Consider the following 10,823-nt stretch of genomic DNA (forward strand, 5'->3'; position numbering starts at 1 on the left):
AGGGAAGGGAAGGGAAGGGAAGGGAAGGGAAGGGAAGGGAAGGGAAGGGAAGGGAAGACATACTGAAAAGGCTTCTGAATCAGACCATCCATGTGTATCAGACAGGTTTTTTTCCTAGTTTCCATGAGCAGAAAAACTATTGCATTTTCAAACTTTTTGGTAGTTGCTGAGCAGTTTGTCTGCTGATTCAGATGAAATGGCACTGCCCTTTCGGATGAGCTGCTCTGTTCAGTCTGATCTGCTCAATCTGATCTCTGGTAGGTTATCAAGGTGGTCTTCATGTAACCAGAATCTGGTTACCCAGGGCTGCAGATCTTCATAAGCATTACTTCCACCAGAAGTTTAAATATCATCAGAGGAACTGTGAAAGCAAGTAAACAAACAGATAAACATACCTCAAATTCAGCATATGCCTGTCACAGCAGAAAAAATGTTGGGTCCACAAAACTCTCGTATAGTAGGTACGTAAACTGACTTATACTGCATTGAATGAGATTTTTTTTTCTTATTGTCATTTCATAAAACTTTGTTTTTACTGTTGCAGAAAGTAGTTAAGTGCAGTAGCCTCTTTTTTTTTTTCCAATAAAAATATCACTTTTTATATTGTTCCCTGTGCCCACAGAAAATCCTAGTTCATAGGAAATATAGAGGCACAGACAGCCTTTATATTTAATTTTAAAAAAGGAAAATTACTTTTTCTTTCATGGTCCTCCACATGTCGTCCCCAAAGATGATGGAATTATGTATATTCATGAAGGGCAAGAAAAATGACTACTTGTTACAGAAAGAAAAGTGAGGGATTTTTCCTGCTAAGAAAAAAATGCCAATCTATTTTTGTTTTTATTCTTCAGTCTTTAAAGGAAAAAAAAAATAGCTAAGCTGATTTAAATTAAATTTTACAAAGCATACGCTCCTGGGCAGAAATCTTATAAATCCACTTTCAGCCCAAAGCACATTTTTATGGTTGAGTTATAATAAACCACACAGAAGAGGGATTCCACTTGAATTGCTTACAGAATATAGTAGCACGAAAGGTATTATTGTTATAAAGCTTCGCAGTAATGTTTGAATTTAGTTGACAGAACCAGCAGGGCCGTTTTTTTTTTAGTTTGACCTCTCATCATACGAACCTACTAGAATCTCATACTACAGAGAATAAAACACAGCCAAAAATTCAAAGCAGAAAAATTATTAAGATAATAAAGTGGAGGCTAGATTGTCCCAATGCTATAATACATTTGATGCATGAAAGCTGCTATTCTGAGTGTTTTGGCACTGGAAAGTAATGAATAAAAAATCAAAGCATTTGTGAAGTAAGTTCCCATTCATCAACATTTAAAAGCCAAGGTGATCTGCAGTGAACATGGCTTTATTACAAACTTAATTTATCAGATTCATGTTAGTTTACAATGAAGCTCAGTTTGCAGAATCGGGTAATCTGTCTAGTGGTTATACAACATAATGTTACATGGCAATGCACACATATAGGTGACAAGGAGTGTTTGAAAAAAGAATAAATAGGAGAGAAGGCTGGGCATTACCTGATGATTATGCAAAGTACATATTAAAGGACTAATTTTAGCTCTTCACTGTAGGAATGAAATGTTTACATAAAAATTTCCCCATATAGGTGCCTCTGCAACCTTGGGGTATGTTGCCAGGTTATTTAATGATCTAACTTCTCTCATATAAAATTCAAAGTATGGTCTTGATTTCACGTAAGAGAAATATGAAGGCTACTAAAATTGGAAGATTTTTTTCTCTGTTATCAAATGGAAGCATCTTAGTCTGGGTCTGGGAGGGGGCTAGGGTCACACAGGAAAGGGTGTCAGAGGGAAAATGTAAACTATGTGGCTGCAACCAATAATCCCCTATACTTGTTATTCTCCAAATTAGAAACATTGCAACTGGTAGAGCTCCAAGTATCAACAGCAGCAGCTTGAACATAAAAGGCTTGTCTTGCATCTCAGATATAGCAAATCTCTGCTTTGGTCTAAGTAGTAAAGACAAGACAGTTCTTACATTTCTTCTATAATCGTTGCTACGTGCAAAGCAAAATATTGAAATTGGGTGAAATTCACCCTGAACAATGCCTCATACATACTAGAAGGTAAAGACATTGTGATTTCTTTTGCAATTAATTTTAGTATAGGAAATATGCTTGGGGTAGTTCACACACAGGGCTGGAAATGAAGGACAAGAAAGAAAGGGATGCTGAGTTACATGGAGAAGTGTTCTTTTGTGGACACAATGAGAGCTTTTAGTAGAAAGCTGAATTCTGACTAACTGATGTGATATGAAATATGAAATATGAAAGAGAGAGCAAGTCTGAAGGTGGAACAGGAATGATAATTTGATCACCAGGAAAGGAAGGGGCCTTTCCTTGCTTCATGTCTGAAGAACCTCTCAAACTGCCAAGAAAATGAAGAAGGCACAAGAGATGGACAAATAAGTCTCAGGAGAGATGTACCAATGTCTTGTCCTTAGCTGAGAGCCAAAAGGTATCATGGGGTCAAAGTGTCCTCAAACCAAAAATGTGTGAAGTGATACAGGAAGGGGCTGTCAGTCATGTATGCCTCTGTGATAAACCCTTTGAACAACTTTTTTCTGTTTTTTGAAATAATTCTGAAGTATCATGCAGTAGTAAGGGTAAAATAGCACAGTGGGGATTCAGGAGGTCTGCTTGACTATAACTCTTCTGCTAGTATGTCAATGAACATGCACAACGAATAATTGTGAAAAAAAAGAGGATGGCTGCTGCGTACAGGATGAAATACTTATCATTCATTAGGGGAAGAGCTGGCCAGTTCTGTTTTCTGGTTACTGAGACAGAGAAAGCTCATGGTGGAGACTTTAACTACTCATGGGTGACAATTTAAAACCTACTCCAACCAGCATGATATCTCCTTATCATAAGTTATCAGCACTTACCATAAAATCATAGAATCAAAGAATGTTTTGGGTTGAAAGGGGCCTTCCTTAAGGGTCATCTAGTTCCAAACCCTTTGCTATGGGCAGGGACACCTTCCACTAGACTGGGTTGCTCAGAGTGCTATCCAGCCTGGCCATGGACACTTCTAGGAATGGGGCATCCACAACTTCTCTATTCAACCTGTTCCAGTGCTTCAACAAGAAAAATCTGATGTCCTGAAGGTCAGGTTACGGAGCTTGCTGTGCAACCTCCTTGCCATCCTAAGGATTTTGAACCTCACCAATTCATCGTCACTGCAGCCTTGGCTGCTCTTGGAGTTCACATTGGCCACTCACCACTCCTGTTGGTGAGTACAAGATCCAACATAGCACCTCTCCTCACTGCCTCATCTGCCACTTGGAGAAGGAAGTTATCATGAATGCAGGAGGTTCTGGACAGCTTGTGCCCTGTTGTGTTGTCCCTCTGACAGATTTTGGGGTGGTTGAATTCCCCCATGAGCACCAGGGCTTGTGAATGTGGGGCTGTTAATTTAGAGGGCTGCACTCACTTGGTCGTCCTGGTAAGGTGACCTGCAGCAGACCCCTACATGTCACCTGTCCCTGTTCTCCCTTTAATCCTGACCCATAAACTCTCAGCCAGATCCTCATCCCTCCCCAGGTGGAGCTCCATTCTCTCCAGATGGTCACTGACATAGTGGGCAACCCTGCCTCCTCATCTTCCCTATGGCTCCTAAAGAGCCTGTATCCCTCCATTCCAGCAGTCCTGTCAGAGGAGCTGTCCCACTAAATCTCCATGATGCCAGTAAGTCTTAGCCCTGCAGGCATGCACATGTCTCTAATTCCTCCTGTTTATTCTCCATGCTGCCTGCCTTTGCATAGAGGAGTTTAAATTTGGCTGCCAATGCAGCTGACTCTCTGGCCAGAGTGGCTGGGATTCTTCTGTGCAGCTCTTCAAATGCCGACCTGTTTGGCTCTTTTGAGGGAATTCTTGGCACTACAGATAGTCATAATTCATATGGAGGGATTTCAGGTCCTTACCATCTCATTTAAATTTCTTTATTGCTTTAATTTATATATTTTTTATCCAGCTCTCAGACAAAGAGATGTTGCAGTACCTCTACAGAGTAATGCATTATTTTTTTTTAGCTAATTAGATTTCTCTGAAAGTGAATTTGACCACCTTAGAGGTATTGTTAGCTGTGTCAAGTATGCAAATAAATCCAGGGCTTGGCTTAGAGTTAATAAAATACTCAGCTACTGTGTGAAAACTGAGTTATTCAAGTTATTCAGACATCTTCAGCATGCATGATTATCTTCAGAATTATCAACAGATTTCTTTACTCCTAATTCTATTTAGGAATTGCTTGGAAAATACTACATAACTAAAAATATTCTTTTGGGTATGGACAGATAGAGATGAGATTTTTAAAGTGTTCTGGGCTTTCAACATCTTTCTTTTATTCACTACATGTATTAAAATTAAAATTAGAATTTGTTCCTCCTCCTTCCTGGCTTCTTCAGGTAGATACCAAATGAATTGGTAAACTCTGGGGAAAATCATACCCTTATGCGTCCTATACCTTTCTCTATGTTTTGGAATGTCCTATGTTTTGGAACAAATGTGGCAGCTGAGATGCAGCATGTGTACAAGAACAACAAGGTCCTAGTCACAGTCTAGCTTCTGTTTTCAGCCGTTTCAAAGCTGCATCCTTGCTGCCCCAAGAACAGGATTAACAGGCAGCAGCACACAGAGGGAGATCAACTTTCTGAGACATGGATGTAAGTTGGCAGGTGAAAATCAATGAGCTGTGCACTCACTCCTGCTCTTTGCTGAAGCTCTGTGTGGTCAGAGCTGGTTCAGGGAGTACTGCAGGCTGGCAGAAAGTGCCAGCTGAATCCAGGGAGTCTCTGCAAAACCTTTAGAGTGAGTTTCACAGACTACTTGGCACAGCAGCTTTTTCATATGTTCTCTACAAGCCTAAAGTGCAAAACTCTTAGGTACTTTGTGCTTCTGATTGGCCCTGGGGTTCATCCTCTGGCTCTAGGGGAAACCTCTGTGATGAATCTGTACATTCATAAAGCTTTTTGCAATGCTTTCAAGAAATACTGGGACAATATTCTGTCTTAAAGGCAGAGATTCAGTGAATGATTGTGTGAAAAACAAGACTTTTAAACACCTGAACGACTACTGCAGATAATTAAAATATACTTACAGCCATTTTTCCTCATTATATGAATATTTGAATTCTTTGCAGAAGGATATTGTTGAGAATATGTCTTAATCTGAGTGCATTTTAATGCAATGAAAAGCTTTAAGAAATCTATAAATTGCTTCGGAATTTTCTTGAATAGAGTTAAAGCAGACCATTATAGTCTCAATGAGACAAAAAGATACACCTGCTTTCTTCATTGGTGGTTGCTGGGGTTTTTAAAATTGCTTTTATTCACTAATTCAAATGAAAAAGCCTTCTGTATTTTCAGACATTTCATGTTTTGCCTTGCATGCTTTTAGGAATGGGAACTCCTTGTGCCCACTGACTAACAGGCTGTTTGGGAGTCTGTATTCAAAGCAGAATGCTCAAAAAAGCCAAGCTGACCATATCCAGTCTGCTCTACTAGGGTTCGGTTTTGATTGCAAATATTTCCACTATTCCCAGTACAAGAAACTATGCAGCATGAATACACAGAACCTAATCTTTGCAGTCTCTCCTCTAAGTACATCTTTTTTGTCTCAGGGAAGCATATTCATATGGTCTATGTCATTGGGCATGATGGAAGTGGTTTGAAGGTCAGACTTGATGATATTTGAGGTCTTTTCCAACCTTTATAATTCTACTTTTCTGTGAAACAGGGAAAGCCTCTCCTCAGCTGTCATTTAATTTCCATCTCTTCCACCAGCAAAGCACTGCAACTTCATGTTTCAGCAAATTAATATCTAAACTTTTTTTTTAACATTGGCAAGCCTAAGTGAAATTGTGATAGCAAGGCAATGTTGTATCTTGTGCAGGTGGTGGTGATGCAATGTAGAGAACCAATACTGGCCACAAAAAAACTGCTGAGTTTAACTTTTCAGCTTGAAATCCTGATGAATAATGAGTCTTTTCATTGGAAGTAGCAGGCACAGTGTCCCCTGTAGCTCACATAATGGCCTTCCTCCTCTCCCTCGCTGGCTGGCTGCGGGAGAGGGAGAATCGGTAACACTAATCTTTGAATCTCTGTTAATTAGCAACCAGTTTCATGTCACAGGAATCAAATGTCTTTAAGAAACTCTTAAGAGAAATGAATATGACCCCTGTGTACTTGGAGACCTGTTCTGTACATGAAAGGCTCCTGTGGGCACTGCCAGGGCATGTGGGTGCCAGCAGCCAAGGGTCACATTACACCCCTCTGAAACAAGGCAAGTGAAGGAGACAAAGGAAAAAAAGACATATTACAAATAGACAGTCACAAAAATAATGTTTCCCTGTCTGTAAAAAATGACTGTGGAATGAAACTGGTTTAGAAGGATGGCCCAGAGGCTTATTCATTAGATGGGTTTTGGCACAAAAATCCTGGCCTAGGTACAAGAATACCCAAACCCTTCTGTGAAAGAAGTGCCAGCGTGGGGCAGGCACTGCCTCCACATAACCACTTCTCAGCAATGTCTTCATGGTTTCCTGGGCAAAAAGTCTTCCCTTGACCCTCAGGACAGGGCCTTTTCTCTGGCCACACTGAAATGCAGATACATGAAGTCACCTTTCCTCTTGGCTGCTAGACAATCTGGTAACAGTTTGCCCCATAAGAAACCAGAAACTTGCAGCTCTGAACACATTTCTGAGACAAATTAATTTAAAGCCATCCCATTATGATACAAAGAAAATGGGAGACAAAAGTAGGGGCGTAACAACGCATACCTCTAAAGTAAGGCCTGCACTTGTGTTAAATACTGCTCAAGAGTTTGTGTTCAAAACTCATGGTTGTGATTTTCATGGTGGAAAAATGATTGGAAAAAAGAAAGTGGTACCTAATAGAGTAGCATGTAAACTGCAAAGGGGAAAAAATTCTCTTATCATGAAGTTTCCAGATGACGACAAGATTGCTGGTGTCTGGATGGAAGGATGGTACAGTCTCAGTAAGTGAAGAGCTCAGCACACAACTATGCTGAGTCCAAACACAAAACAGACTGGTTTTATAAAGCAATTCTGACATAGGGGACATCTTCATTGTTTTGCAAAATCAAGTAAATATGCAATATATAACTTTATATCCAATATAGCCTGACTAACAGAAAATGCTCTTTTGAGAGATGATGTGGGACTTCTGAGATGTATCATAGATAAACTGGTTTCAACTGCCTGGTATGAGTTTACTGCCGTTTTTGTATTCATCTAAACATGACTTTCATGTTCAGTGGAAAGGGGGAGTGTTAATTATTTACACTACTATAAATCTTTAATTGCCGTGGTGTCTGTGGTCGCTTTATCATTTGGAGCAGTGGAATAGCTCTTGCTGTGGTAGATACAAAATGGGATGTGACTGAAATGAAAGCTGTTCATCACTGCCTTGTATGGGAGTAATCTTACTTTAGTGGGCCTGTGATACCTTCAGTACAGTGACAAGCAGTCACTTTGTAAGAAAGCAGGGTGTGTGCTCGGACTACTTGCAGTACACTGAAATAATACATCCTGAATATGGACAGCATTGTGTACGATTTACTGTGTGTCCCCTAGTAGCTGCAAAGACACATCTCACATCCCATGAAGACCCTAAGACTAGGCAGAGCATCATTCAAGCAATCTCTCCAGGTTCAGTGAGACTATCTGTGCACTGTGTGTCAGGTCCATAAGTAACTGCCTTGTTGCACCAGGTCATGTCTTGGTGTTCAGGGATTTTTCAGCCCTATTTTGTATAGGGTTCAGATATCATCACCTTCATTATAATAAGTGGAGAGTGAGATGAAAATAACAAGCAAAAAAGGGTAGCAAGCTTTTTGACTTGGATTTTATTTTGCAACTGGAAATGCAGAGCATAGCTGGGGGCCTGCATAATTCATGCTGCTCATAGCTAAAGATAATCAGGGAAGAAAAGACAGAACACAGCATATTCATACTCTCATTTATACAAAGTTGTTGGCCCTGTTAGTGTGAAATTAGATCTGCCATATCCCAGGTGGTTCTCTCCTGTCCTGTGTTACCCTTTTTCTTACCACTTTGCAATAATTCTTCCGTCTTGCTGTTCCAGTATTTTCCTATTTATTAAAGATAATCTCCTTTTCTTCAGAGTAGGGCCACTGCTCAGATCAGCCTTGGCTTCTTTCATCTTTTTATGAACAAAAAGACTGTGTGGTGCTTCCTTTGTAGGCATAAGCATTTTCTCTGACTCAGAACCACTTTATTATGGCCTTTGGCTCTGGACAAGAGAGCTATAACTATTACAGAAATTGCTTTTCTTTTTTACAACAGACTTGTGTTGACCCATTAGAGAACTTTTGCCTATATGCCAGAAACACCGCAGGATCTAGCATTTTTCGTCTCTTTGGAAAGAAAATATTATGTTTTTAGACCATGATAGTGTGACAATTTAGACTGTTTAGTGTGATTTATCCTCAGACAGCAAGAATATATGAAACTGCATAAAATTAACAACTGTTCTTTACAGGGACTTGGACATTCTACATTTTTTCCTTTATTTTCTTTTTCTTCAAAATGATAGCAAAGTGCTGGAATAGACTGATTGGGGAATGGCTGCAAGTGCCAGGAGGTCCCTGAGAATACCTAGGGAAAGGCTCTGAGGAAGCACTTAATGTACCAGATGCCTGCCCTGCCCTAGGAAGCAGGAACAATCAGTGATGTGTTCAGCTTCCTTCCAAACTTTCTTCTGTTAACTAAATCTGTATCTTTCTCTCCTCTGTTCTGGGACTTAGAATTGAAGGTTAATTCCCAGATTGGGATGTGAAAGAGACAGCTGTCATTGATCAGCATCTGAACCTTGCAGTTGTACCTTACATGCAGATTGTGGTGGCTTTGAAACATCCATCAAACTGAGCTCATCACTCTCAGGTGCACTTTGTTCTGGCACTGCTGGCTTGGCTTAGTTTAAATCTAAAAGAGTGTAAAAGCAGATTTTTAATGGTTTATAAGCAGAACCATTAACTAAGATAAAATTTGTGGCAGACACTGGACACTGTTATCTCACTTCACTGAAGTGCATGAACTCTGATAAACTTGAACTGAGTTTTTATTTAACCACTGTCCTGGTTCTGGTCTGGACAGAGTTAATTTTTTGCAGTGGCCAGGACCCAGAGGTCATTCTATACCACCTCACATCATTGCCTGGGGTAGGGAAAAGGGACTGTCTTCTGAGGAGAAGGAGTTCTGGTCCAGTCAAACATGGCAGAGGAAGTCATCTGGTTTTGTCTATTGTTGCAGGGGGGAATGTTCCATGTGTGTCAATTGTTGCTGTCTCACCCTATGATTTTTGCCTTTTGTGCCTCCAATCCTCATCTCCGTCTTCAGAGGAGAGTGGGAGGGGAAAGCAGGGGAGCAAGAGAGTGGCAAATGGTTTAGAGAGTCTCAGTGGGGGCACTAAACTGAGCAGTACCATTCCTAAACTGAGACAGCCACTTATTTGTAATGTACTTATTTATAACATCACTTAGGATTGAAGTGCCATATCACTTTCAGAAGGTCTTTTGGCTGTCATCATCAGAACATCTTTCTTTATGGTTAGGGAAAGATTTTTAAAATCCTGCACTGCATAAATAAGAGTTTGTTTCACAGAGTGTGAGAGAAGAAGTATCTCTAGGGAAGATCTCATAACTTCTTTAACAGCCTGCCTTTTGCTTTCATTCTCCAGTGATCCTTCATGATTCAATATTGCAGAAGAGTGGCTCCTTGTTATTGTTGTAAATATCACACTTGAAATTATAATGGGAAAAGCTTCTTCAAGACCTTGAGAAAGAAAACTGAACATGTTAACTTATAAAATGGACATGTATTTGAATAGCTAATTAGATGAATATTCATATGTTTTCTTCAGCTTTACTCATAAATATGCAATGCTCTATTTGCTAAAGATGTAATGCATTAAGTTTGCTCTGTTTACTGTATTATATCAGTTTTCCAAGCAGGAGGAAGCACAGCTTTGCTTCATATTTTCACATTCCATAATCTGTCTGTCACCAGCTTTTGTTTGTACTTTCTTTCACTTTATCTTTATTGTCATCACCTGAATAAAACTCAGTACATTGAAAAGTGACTGGTTTATAATTGATTCATGGCATTCTTCATTAAGGTGTTAAAATCCAGAAAATTCTCCGGGTTTATGATACACTTTTTTTTTTACAGAACAGAGTTCTGATTTTAATAGTAAAATGATGGCTTCAAATATGAGTATTTTTCTTGGTTACCCCAGAGGGAGCTGGCAATTACAGTATCTGAGCATACAAACCTCTCATGAGAACCTCAGCCAGATATGTTACCATCTTTTCATAACATGACTGAATGAACGGCCTAGTTGCAAGTACTTTGTGGAGGACCTATGCTTCAAAGTGCAGTCTTACCTTTGGCTTAAAATTTTGCTGTCTAATCTTTTTGGTTTATTCTTTCAGCAGTGCCTGAAGCCTGATTGTTAGAAACGATCTTACTCTGCAATCATAATCTTGTTGCTCACACACAAGACTTTATTCAAAAGGATGATCTTGGTTCAGGGCTCCCTGCTAGAGCAGCAGTAAGTTCCTTGAGCAGAGGCTACTTTTACTGTCTGGAGTAGCAGGGGTAGTATGCTGAATGTGTGCAAGAGAGTAAGGAAAAATGTCAAATTTGGTAACAGATTATTAAATTGTTTTCTGAACCTTCATAGAGCTGTAGGGCAATATAATATCCTGAGTCAGAAGGGACTCACAGGGATCATTG

The sequence above is a fragment of the Parus major genome, chromosome 3 (assembly GCF_001522545.3).
Source record: "Parus major isolate Abel chromosome 3, Parus_major1.1, whole genome shotgun sequence".
Lineage (NCBI taxonomy): Eukaryota > Metazoa > Chordata > Aves > Passeriformes > Paridae > Parus > Parus major.